Genomic DNA, 13,148 nt, shown 5'->3' with positions numbered 1-13,148 from the left:
ATTAATTTGTTAATGTGGATCTGGATCTTGGAGCCAGTTTACCTTGTTAGTTTATTTGTAAAAATTCAAATAAGAAATTATTAATATCAAAAAATTATATTTACCTGTTTAAATATATGTTGTTTAAGTGAACCTTGAACTTTTCTAGTAAAAGTAAATTAAAAGAAGGGGGAAAAAGGACAAAAGTAGTTTGAAGTCATGTTAAAGGTAATGAATAAGCGACACAGATCTAATAATTGCATACAATTAGCAGCATTCACTTTCCTGACTGGAGTATATTAATGCATTCATTGCTGCTTGGTTTATAAAGTACCCGTGGTTATTTACCTGAAAGATAAATAGGGAACTTGTACTTTAACTTTTTTTGCCACTTGATATGTTAAATAACCTTTATACTTCAAAAAATTGCAATTATTGAAGCACAGCTGAATGGCCCCGGAGCAAACAGGCTCCATTAACTTTGCTTACATCTAATTACTCCTGCCCAAGGCAGGTGAGAAATTTATTTTTATAAGACCTTTTCTTTAACCTGTAGCCTAAATAAATAAATAAAATGAAATAAAATCAGTGATTTTTCAAGCTAATTATTATCTAAAAACTATTTGTAGTATTTGCCTTTTAAAACCCTATAAACTGTGCTTTGTGCAATAACCATTACAATTATGTTTTTAACTGCTTAATACAAACATTTCCTTCTAGAAAAATTAGTATGAGTCATCATCAATGTCAACTATGAATGTATTTCCTGTATCTTTTAAGTTAAACATTTTAAGGCCAGTTAAAAACATTATTACTTAGAAACTGTGATACTTCTCCAGTTTCCTAAAACACATAGCTATATCTGATCTGAAATACCTTAAAGCAAATAAAAATGTGAGATTAACAAATGTATTACAGGAAGCCAAAAAGCCCTAAGATTTAACCACAGTTTAGACCCGACTTTTATGAACCTGTCAAAAAAAGAATAAAAAATAATTTGCTAGTTCTAGTTCCACTGAAACCATAGGGTTTACTTTTCCTGCCTATAATCCATCTGTTGTGTGGGAAACTTTCAGTAATTTTTAAAGGTGGAGAAAAGAAAGAGGTGTACTGGATTTATGTTTCAGCACAGTTATACAATACACAAGATTCTTCTTTGCCAAATGGGAAAATGAAACAGCAAATAAAGGATATGAGAAAAGCTTAATCAGTAAGATCACTTGTTCAGATATATTATAGCATATCAAAAGTCGCTCACAATTACTCCTATTAACTATCTAGTAATATGTGTAAGATGTTAAATTGTTCAAAACTTTCACACAGCCTGTCCCATTTTAGTAGTAAATGTTTAGTTGCATAAGTGCTAAAACATTTATTTTACAGATAAGAAAATGGAGGCTGAGAAAATGGGGGCTCTGAAGTTGAGTTCTCTGGGTTGCAAGATTAAGAAGTGACAAAATCAGGCACTGAAATGACAGATTTTGACTTTGAGTTCAGTACTTTTTCTTGAAGATGAAATTAAATCATAATAAACTAACGTGCTCCTTAAGCCAACGTGCATAAACAGCAATGTGCCATAGGCTACAAAGGCCCAGATTAACATGGAATACCTTACTGGAACAACAATTTTGTTGCAAGAATTAGAAAAAAAAATATTCAAAACAAAGAAGTATAATGGAGATAAACATTTTGATGTTAGGCATACGTTGAAAAGTCTAAGAGGTAGCATAGTAGATTATTATAAAAAGCTAAACGGTCCTCAATCTTGGCAGCCCCTGGAACCAATTACTTGACAAATTTTTAACAAATACCAATACCTATGCCCTACCCCAGAGCAATGAAATCAGACTCTTGGGAGTGGGGCCTGTGTATAATAAATACTTTTTCAAAGGCTCCCCAGGGGATTCTAATGTACAGCCCCAGTTGAGAACCACTGATGTAACGTTACACAGGTGGACTAACAAAATATGGACAAGAGTCCTCTAGTTAAATATAAAGTATAGAGGTATATGAAAGTTAGAGGAATAAAACAGAAGAAAAAAATCTATAGGAAGTTTGAAAAGGGTAAAAATGGGAAATATTTTATAGAAGAGTACATTGCTGAAGTATACTCCTGCAAGAGGTGCTCCTATGCCAGGTATAGTGTTTGCTGCGGTGAGGTTTCCCATCAGTCATTATCCTCTTGGATAGATTTTTTAGACTCATGTCTACAACAAAGTTCTTAGACCATGCACAGTTCTTACTCAAAGTTAACCCAATGAGCACGCAGAAAAAATAAAAAGGAGCCTTATTATAGCAGCAGGGGTGGCAGGAATTGTTGAATCAGATGGAAAGCATTTCTGCACTCCAGGGAGGGAGGAAAGAGGTACATCCATACAAAATGTTGACTAGCAAAAAAATACACACAAAACAAACGGGTAAGTTACTTACAAAAGGAAAAAATTATCCATAAATGTGTTAGCCTTCATATGTTAACACAAAAGAAAGATAATCTGGGCTCAAGAAAAAAAAAATTGAAATATATACAATTCCTGAGGTAGGTATTGAAGACATATTCCACTTGAATGAATTAAGTAGTAAATAAATATATAAATCAACTGTTAGGGTTTATACGATTAAGCTTAATCATATAAATCAACCATCAGGGTACCAGAGGATCTTGTCTTGAAAATGTTTATATCCATCTCTATTATCAGCTTATAAACGAGTATTACAGAATCAGACCCAAAACAGTAGATATATTTCTGGAAAAATAGTTTGGATCAAAGGTCAATTCTTTCTATCCCTAGGATCTAAGGATCCCAAATAGGACCAGATTTTTGGCCCATCTACAGGCCTAGCCTCTTAAATTCCTTATAGTGATTAGGAAGGACTGAAAAGACATTATTGCAATTTTCATGTTGATATTTAAAGAATTATAAGTTAAAGCTACAATATAGTGAAATATTAAAGCTAATGTAGTAGGATGCATCCTTCCCAAAACAACACAGGATATTCCATACAGCAAAAGGTAGAAAATAAAGGAAAAAGCAATAAAATGTAAAATATTGATGACATAAAATGAGAAAAATTAAGAAATAATTTATTGATTATACCATCAAAAATAAGTGAAGTTTTTTAAAACAAAGATTGGGTCAATAATAAGATCCAATATTATGCTAATTATAAAACAACCATCTAAAAGCACATACACATACTCATAGAAAGGTTAAAATAAAAGAATAGGCAACAACATACAAGGTAAAGTAATGAAAGCTGCAGTGGTCTTGTCATTAATATCAAACCAAAATTCAAGCAATAAGGATTAAAAAGGATATACTTAAGAATTTTCAATAATAAAAATTAAATCCAGAAAAACCATAAATTACTGATGAGTTTTGATGAGTTAAGTGATACTGTATTATTAGAAATGAAACACAAAAACTTTCTTTCCCAGAAGAATTGACACTAGATAGCTACATGGCCCTGCCACAAAAATATAACTGGATGATGCACTGATTACAACAAGCATTAGTTATTAAAAGTATTGCTGGGCTCATAGAAAAAAAGAAAATGTCCAATAAATTAAAACAAAAATAAACAATGAGCTAAAATCTCAAAATGAGCAATATAGCAAACACAAAAGCCAGAATTGCCATGGGGTCGGGGGGGAAACTAATACCATTGTTAGAATCATGAGATTCATTTTGGGATCTATCTAAGGTGGGGGAACAATATTGAGACTTCTTCATAAGCCAGAACTTTCAAAGGTGGCTTAAGTGGTCTTAAGTAAGTGGCATCTCCTGCTTCCGGAAGAAAGAGGAAAAGAAAAATCTCAAATACATACAAGTCCTCCCCAGAAAACTGAGACAGATAAAGCTTAACCATATAATACTACCACAAATCATCAAACATAACGAAATAAAGCACTAGAAACAAGAATCAGCATACAAGTATACGCACAAGAAATTTAGACCATTGAGGATTTCAAATATTAAAATGGTCAGATAAAGAACAGACTATATATGAAATGTTTAAATATTTTTCTAATGAATAAGAGATAGTAAGAAAACAGGCAGAGTTTCTACTTAGGCCTAGGAAAGAGTAACAATTAGGGGACTTCTCCTTCTCCTAAAAACAACCAGAAAATAGACAAATTATAACAAACAATGTGTTTCAGATAAGAAACATCATATAGCAGTATATGAGAAGAGAAAGAAATGAGGTGAGTCCTAGGATCACACCTGGCTTCTGCCTTGAGGCAATTTTCAAACTTTAGTGCATTGAAAGGGAATCTAAACTGAGTCCAGTCATTTTTCTAAGTTGAGGAGCTCAAGATCTGAGTTTAGGGAAGCTGAGGTGCTTAGAATTTATGGAACAGAATAACAGAAAGGAGTTACAAAACAGAGTTCCAAAATTCTGATTGGAGTCCCTTGAGTTGCTGACTAAAGACCAATCTGCCCACACATAGAATGAAAGTGTATTGGGTTGGACAAAGAACACCTGTTGGGGAAGGAACAATTACAAGGGAGCTAAATGATTTCCAGTGCTTACAAAGGGCTGAGCATCATCTGGGTTCACTCTAGTCAGGTGGTATGCTGAATACACAGGGCATTCAATAGACACTCCAGAAAGATCAAGCATTAGTAGCATAGGTAAACTTCCCCAAAAGTACAGGCCACCTTAGACACATCCTAAGAAACAAACATCAATGAAATATGGAACAAGAATGCCCTAAAAGTAATGAAAGGTATAAATCCACAGATTTGGGATGCCAAAGTATATCAATCAGTTAAATACTAAGAAACCTACGCCAGAGGCACAAATTAAACTAAAGCTGCAAGAGACAAATGACAGAGGAAAGATTATAAAATTATCCAGAAGAAAAAAAGGCACATCATCTACAAAAAAAGGCAATTACATTAGAAGCAGACTATTCAGCATCAACAATGGAAATCATAAGACAATGGAATAAAAGATTCAAAGTGCTGAAACAAAATACCTATCAATGTAGAATTATACAACAAAAAACTATATTTCAAAAATAACAAATAGTAATTTTCAGATCACATAAACTAAGAACCTGTACTGCACTTGGGGAATTCTAAAGGATGAGCATTAATAAACAGGAAAATAATCCAAGAAAGGATGTCTAAAATGCAATAAGGAATGATAAACAATACTATTGGTAAACATTTAGGAAACCTAAACATTTTATAAAATAAGTAACAATAATTGAAATAGTAATATATCACTTGTAAAATTAAAAACAAAATTAGAGCAAGTGTGAGACCTCATTTCTAGTAAAAATAGAAAAATTTGCCAGGCCTCCTGGCAAAAGTAGCTGGGCCTCGTGGCACAGGCCTGTAGTCCCAGCTACTCAGCAGGCTGAGGCAGGAGGATTGCTTGAGCCCAGGAGTTTGAGGTTGCAATGGGCTATGATGATGCCACTGCAACTCTACCCGGGGTGACACAGTGAGACTCTGCCTCAAAAACAAAAACAAACAAACCAGAAACTAAGTAATCAAAAAATATAGCATATAAATCATAAGGGAGAAGATGGCCAAAGTATTGTAAGGTCTTGTATTATACAAGAATATAGTTATAATGCTGATTAACATTATATTTTGTATCATATCTAGTAATAATGGCCTACAAAATACAGGCATAATGAGAAAAAGAAAAATATAATTTATTACCAGCAAACTCACACTAAAAGAAATATTAACATGAGTTATTCAGGTAAAAGAAAAAATGGTATCAGAGGAAAAACAAAGACTTTAAAGAGAAATAAATTGTAATGGAAGGGAGAATGTAGGTAAGTATAAATGAATATTTCTTGCACAAAGTCAAATAATATATTGTGAAAATAAAATAAGTATCGAATTAAAATGCAAGGCAAGTATAACACAGATCCTGGAGCAAGATAAAGTGTCATAAGTTCTTAGCACTGTCTAGGAAAATAGTACAGTAACAATATATGTTTTTGTTAAATAAAAGATTTATATAGTAATCTATAAAGTAATCACCAACGAATAGTAAAAAAAACCCAGATAAAGTATAATTGGATAGCTGAAAAATGTAATGGAAACTAATTGATTAATCTAAAAGAAGGCAAAAAGAAAATGAAACATCAAATACCTTTTCTAACAAAGAAAAGTAGTAAACTGAGACTATACACCCAAATAGTTGAAGAAAGAAAGAACAAATTCACCTATATGCTGCTTCTAAGATAACATGGCACAAAAAAGTTGAAAGTAAAGGATGAAATAGATAAACCATATATATATATACCAACCAATGGAAAGCTAGTTTAGTTATACTAATTGCAGACAAATTACACTTTAAGGTAAAAGCATTACCAGGAACAAAGGACATTTCATAATAATAAAGGGACCCCAGAAGAATGATATAATAATTTCAAATCTATATACAATCAATAGCTCAGCTTTAAAATACATAAAGCAAAAATGGACAGAAATAAAAAGAGAAATGAAAAAACTCACAATTATTGTCCAGGGTTTTAATACAACTCTCTCAATAGCTAATATGAAAAGCAAAAAATGTAAGTATGGACACATAAGACCTGAACAACATGAGTAACCAACTTTATCTAATTAATATGTATATTGTACTGTACCTCAAAAGGACAGAAAAAGCATTATTTTCAAGTACACACGAAGCATTTATCAGAATTGACCATACACTGGGCCATAAAGGATCCTCTCAAAATTTCAAAGAATTAAAATAATCCTGGGTATGTTAGCTGATGAAAATGTGATCAAGCTAGAAATCAAATACATAAAGATAAATTTAAAAAATACTCATGTTTGAAAATTAAGCAAACACAGTTCTAAATAACCCATAGGTTGTTGGAAAAATTTCAATGAAAATTAGAAAGTGTTTTAAGTAACTGGTAATGGAAATACAACTATAGCTGCAATTACAAGAAAATTTATACCTTAAATACATATATTAGAAAACAAGGGTGAAATTTAATGTATATATACGCAACAAAAAATTTAAAAAGAACAGCAAATTAAACTCAAAGAAACTATAAGGAAGGAAATAGAGACAGCAAAAATTAATGAAATAGAAAATCAATAAAACCAAAAAAATGAATAAAATTGATAAACACCTCCAAGACTGATAAAGCAGAGGAAAGGAACAAATTACCAAATGGAATGAAAAAGACAACATCACTACTGATCTGAGAAATGATAAAAAGACAATAAGGAGATAATAGGAACTGCTTTATACCTATAATTTTCAAAACACAAAAGAAATGGACAAATCAGAGTACAATACAACTTATCATACTAAAATAAATAGAAAATATGAATAATTTTAATCTGAGAAAATAATTGAAACTCTAATTAAAACTTTCCCAAAAAGAAATCTCCATGTTCAGATGGCTTAAGCAATAAACACTTTAAAACATCAAAGAATTACACATCAGATAAAGGACTGGTAACAAGAATCTATTTAGAACTCAGGAAAATCAGCAAGAAAAAATCAAGCAACCCTATCAAAAAGTGGGCAAAGGACATGAATAGAAATTTTTCAAAAGAAGATATAAAAATGGCTAACAAACATATGAAAAAGTGTTCAACATCTCTAATCATCAGGGAAATGCAAATCAAAACCACAATGAGATATCACTTAACCCCAGTGAGAATGGCCTTTATTAAAAAAACCCAAAACAACACATGTTGGCGTGGGTGTGGAGAGACAGGAACACTAATACACTGCTGGTGGGACTGCAAACTAGTGCAACCCCTGTGGAAAGCATTATGGAGGTATCTTAAACAGATTCAAGTAGACCTGCCATTTGACCCAGCAATCCCATTACTGGGCATATACCCAAAGGAAAAAAGGTCATTCTGTAACAAAGGCACATGTACCCAAATGTTTATAGCAGCACAATTCACAATAGCAAAGATGTGGAAACAACCCAAATGCCCATCAATACATGATTGGATTAGTAAACTGTGGTATATGTATACCATGGAATATTACTCAGCTATAAGGAATGATGAAGATACGACATCTCTATGGTTCTCCTGGAGAGAGTTGGAACCCATTATATTAAGTGAAGTATCCCAAGAATGGAAAAACAAGCATCACATGTACTCACCAGAAAATTGGTTTCCTTGATCATCACCTAAATACAAATCTGGAAACGACACCAATTGGACATCAGACTGAGGTGGGGGGTGGGGGAGGGGATGGGGGTATGCCTACACAATGAGTGCATTGCGCACCGTTTGGGGAGTGGTAACACTTGAAGGTGCTGACTCGGGAAAGGGGGGGTGGGGAAAAATATGAAACTATTGTTTTTAACTTGCACTGTTCACTTAATAATTTATCATGAATATTTCTCAAAAATAAAAAAAATAAAAAAAAATAAAACATCAAAGAATTAATACCAATCTTAGGGAAAATCTTTCAGACAACAGAAAAATAGGAAAAACTTCAAAGCCTGTTCTATGAAGCTGTATTACACACACCTGTCACGACTAGGAAAGAAAATTATAGATCCTCTTATGAGCATATATACAAAAATCCTAAACAGAATAATAGCAAAATGAATCAAGCAGTACATAAAATGGACAATTCATCACGACCAAGTGTGATTTATTCTAGAAAGGCAATCAAAATGATTATTATTTGCATAGATACAGAAAAAGAATTTAATAGAATTCTATGAATACTATTTATTTCTCAAAAATATTTATAAAAGAAATTACCTTAATTTGGTAAAGATTTAAAACAAACATGGTCACAAATTCTGAGTCTCCTCCCACGAAGAAGAGGGTTTATGACCTCCCTGCTTGAAACAGAGTGGGTTTGTGATTGCTTTGACCAACATAGTTTGATAGAAGTAACAATATGTGTCTTCTAAGGCTTTTAAGTAAAAAAAAATCCATGTCGTTCCTACCTTGTTTGCTGTAAGACAATCTCTTGGTGCCCTGAGTTACCATGTAACAAATATGACTACCTTAAGGATATAATGCTGTTAGCAATTTAAGCATATGGACCTGCATTCATGAAGCACAGCTGATTATGGGCACTAAATATCTGAGTGAAGAATTTTCCAGATGATTGCATCACTCCGTAATCTAAGTCAACCTTAGTTGTCCACTACTTCCCAACTGGGACTGCAAGTGTCATGGAGGAAAAAAAAGCCCTTTGTCCCTTTCTAGATTCCAGATCCAAGGAATCTTAAGCATAATAAAATGCTGTGGTTTTCTACCATTCTGTTTTGAGTAGTGTGTTTTCATTAAGAGGTAACTGCAACAAGTTTCTATAAAAAATTTATAGCATACATCATTGTAAGGCTTACTGTTGAAAACTTTCCCATGAAATTATGCCTTTTACTACCATTTTATTCAATACTGATGAACTAGGGCTTTTTAGTAGGACAAGGCCCTACAAACTTCTAAGAATGAAATAAAAATTGAGCAGGACAGGAACAATAGAGAAGAAAAAATAAATCCAAATAAAAGTGGGAAAAGGACAGAACCAGAAAATCTCAGACCTAAATATAAGAGCTGAAAGTATATAAAAGACGACACAGGAGTAAATCTCATGACACTGGGTTAGGTAATAATTTCTTAGAAATATTAATAACATAAAAGAACATGTAATAAAAAGATAAATTAGATCAAAATTTAAAACTTTTGTACTTCAGAGGATACCATCTAGAAAGTGAAGAGAAAATCCCCAGAGTGTGAGAAAATATTTGCAAATCACACATCTGGTAAGGGATTTATTTCCAGAATATATATTCAAGAACACCTACAACTCAATAAAAGACAAATAACTCAATTACAAAATGGGCAAAGGATTTGAATTGACATTTCTCTAAAAAAGATATACAAGTGGCCAATAAGTGCATGAGACGATGCTCAACATCACTGGTCATTAGAGAAATGCAAAAGAAAACCACAATGAGATACAACTTTACCCTCACCAAGATAGCTATAGTAAGAAAGACAGAAAATAATAAGAGTTGGCAAGGATATGGAAAAATTGGAACCCTCATTTACTGATGGTGGGAATTTAAAATGGTACAGCCACTTTGGAAATCAGTTTTGCAATTCCTCAAAATGTTAAACAGAGTTATCACATGACACAACAGTTCCACTTCTAGGTGTACACCCAAGAGAAATGAAAACATATGTCCCAAGAAAAACTTGTACATGAATGTTCATGGCAATATTATTCATAATAAACAAAAAAATGGAGAAAAAACAAATGTCCATGGACTGAGGAATGGCTAAATAAAATGTGGTATATCTTTGTAATGGAGTATTACATACCAATAAAAAGAAATCAAGTGTAATACATGCTATAATATGAATGAACCTTGAAAACATTATTCTAAGTAAAAGAAGCCTGTCACAAGAGATCACATGTTGTAGGATTCCACTCATATGAAATGTCCAGAATAGGCAAATCTACAAAGATATGAAGGTATAATGTTCTTGTGGTACCTAGTACTGGGGCGAGGAAGGTGAAAAGTTTCTGAGAAAATGGGGAATGATTGCTAATGAGTATAAGATTTCTTTTGAGAGGAACAAAAATATTCTAAAACTAGATTGTGACAATGATTGTATAACCTGTGAATATAATAAAAAAATAAATTATACATATTACATGGGTAAAGTATATAGTATGTTAATTATATCTCCATAAAACTATTAAAATACAGTATATAATACAGTATATAGTAACTGTATGCTCAGACAATACAGATTAAAAAAATTAAAAAGTAGGAGGAGAAATTCAGGAAAGAACAAAAAAATTCAGTTTATTCTCAGAAATCACATTAGTGGTGGTATTAGCATTGTTATTTGAAGATTGTTTGATGTATTGTTAAATTTTTAACATATACATATATATATCTTAGTATACTGAGCATGAGTTCTCTGGAACAGAACAAATTATTATTATTATTTACATACCATAAGTAAATAATACCGTTCTGATTCTTCTCTGCCCCAGCTCTTACCCCAGGAGCGAGGTTATGAATGAGATATAATATTGCAAGTAATTTCATCTACCATAAATAAGGAGTCCCCAAAAAAATAAATTTGTATTTTGATTTGTGAAAAAAGAGGCAGCTGTTGCTCCTCCTCTTCTGAGAGTTTTCTTGGAAACAAAAAGGAAAGAACTTGTGCCTTCACCATTTGGAATGTAAATAAATCTTTCTAGGGGAAAAAAAAAAACAGTGTCTCCAGCCTTGCGACCCAGGAGATGTCTCTAAGTTCCTGGTCTCATCCTCTTCTTTGAAATGTAAGCACATACCTCCAGAGAGGTAAATCTGTCTGGAGTTTTTCACTATTTGCTCATAAATTTTTTAAAACTTGTCTTTGGGCCTAGGTCTTAAGTTTCTGTAAAATTTTCTCAGAAAGCCCTAATTGTACAGAAAAATAAAAATATTTTCTCTACAACACCACATATGTAATGTGGTGCAAAATAAATGAGAAATTGAGTTACACCAAAATATTGGATTGTTAAATCAGACTTAAATACATCAGAGATCTTACCTAGTTTCAACCTTTTCTGATAATTTCAAGAATAGAAGTAATCAAACAGCACAACAAATGAGATAGAGGTCCAGAACCATCAGAACAGCTCTCCAGGTCCGTCCCTGCCAGTTTGGATATACTCTGACCCAGATTAGCATGTAAGGTCATTTAGAATTACAGTATCATTCTCCATTTCTTCCAAACAAAAACAACTTTTCTCATGCACACTCGCATTCACTGTGACTAGATTAGTGATCAGAGATTATTATTCAAGAAATTCTGGATTCCATCTGGTTTGAGGACATAACTATATTCCAGATATCACAGTATAGGTTTTAACAGTCATTTACTGCCAGATGTCATTATGCAACACACTCTCTTCAGAACAAAACAATGTTGTTCCTTTATCTTTCCAATCCTAAACAGTGTACCATGGGAAAGACAATTCTCCTCTTTATCTGTGATACCTGGGCCATTACAGAACAAATATAAAGCCCACACTCCAAAATGTCCTACCATAATTTAGGATAAATGTAGTGTTCTCATAAGTGGGCATCCTTAGCTTGGCTTCTGGCACTTCTGGCCTTTGCTCTTTAAAAACAGCAAATTCCATAATAATTAGAGTATTCAATAGTTTTTCCTGGGTAAGGGTACAAGCCCTTTCTTTTCTTGATTGATACGATCAAGATCAATGTTCTGTTACAGTAAATAGTCTATTTGTCCAGTCATTTAAAGCTTTGTTCACAAAGTCCCAAAAAAACAAATGTTGGCATGGATACAGAGAGATAGGAACATTCATACACGGATGGTGGGACTGCAAACTAGTACAAACTCTATGGAAAGTAGTATGGAGACATCTCAAAGAACTAAAAGAACTACCACTCAATCCAGCAATCCCACTATTGGGTATTGACTCAAAGGAAAAAAAGACATTCTGTAAAAAAGACATGTGCACGCGAATGTCTATAGCAGCACAAGTCACAATTGCAGAACTGTGGAAACAACCCAAATGCCCATCAATACATGAGTGGATTGATAAAATATGGTATATGTATAACATGGAGTACTACTCAGCCATAAAAAAAATGGTGAACTAATACCTCTTGTATTATCATGGATGGAGCTGGAGCCCATTCTTCTAAGTGAAGTATCACAAGAATGGAAAAACAAACACCACCATACACTCACCATTAAATTGCTACTAATCGATCAACACTTATGTGCACATATGGAAGTAACATTCACTGGGGATTAGGCAGGTGGTGGGAAGGAGGGGACGGGTAAATTCACACCTAATGGGTGTGGTGCGCGCTGTCTGGGGGATGGGCACGCTTGCAGCTTTAACTCGGGAGGTCCAAAGGCAATTTATGTGACCAAAGCCGTTTGTACCCCCATAATATTCTGAAATTAAAAAAAATAATAATAAAATAAGTAAATGCTTTTTTCTTTTTGTTCCTTTGGGGGAAAAAAAAAGCTTTGTTGTCCTAGGGCCATTTCCAGATGCAACCAGTCTCCTGGAAGAGCGCTCCCTCTAGTGTCTCTATTTGGATTAGCAAGTCCTTTTCATCATGATGAGCTTTCAGGAACGTTATTTTGGTCTTACGTATTATCTCAAGACCAATACCAAAAATCTCTTCAAACATCAAGGCAGCA

The 13,148-nt window shown here is 33.2% G+C and overlaps 1 protein-coding gene across 1 annotated transcript in view; it reads right to left on the bottom strand.

The window, feature by feature from the left end:
• The window catches only part of DPH6 (diphthamine biosynthesis 6), a 170,375-nt gene that overhangs the window by 56,667 nt on the left and 100,560 nt on the right, over positions 1 to 13,148 (bottom strand). The window lies entirely within an intron of this gene.

This window comes from Eulemur rufifrons, chromosome 2 (genome assembly GCF_041146395.1).
Source record: "Eulemur rufifrons isolate Redbay chromosome 2, OSU_ERuf_1, whole genome shotgun sequence".
Lineage (NCBI taxonomy): Eukaryota > Metazoa > Chordata > Mammalia > Primates > Lemuridae > Eulemur > Eulemur rufifrons.
This window is presented reverse-complemented; position numbering and strand designations above follow the sequence as displayed.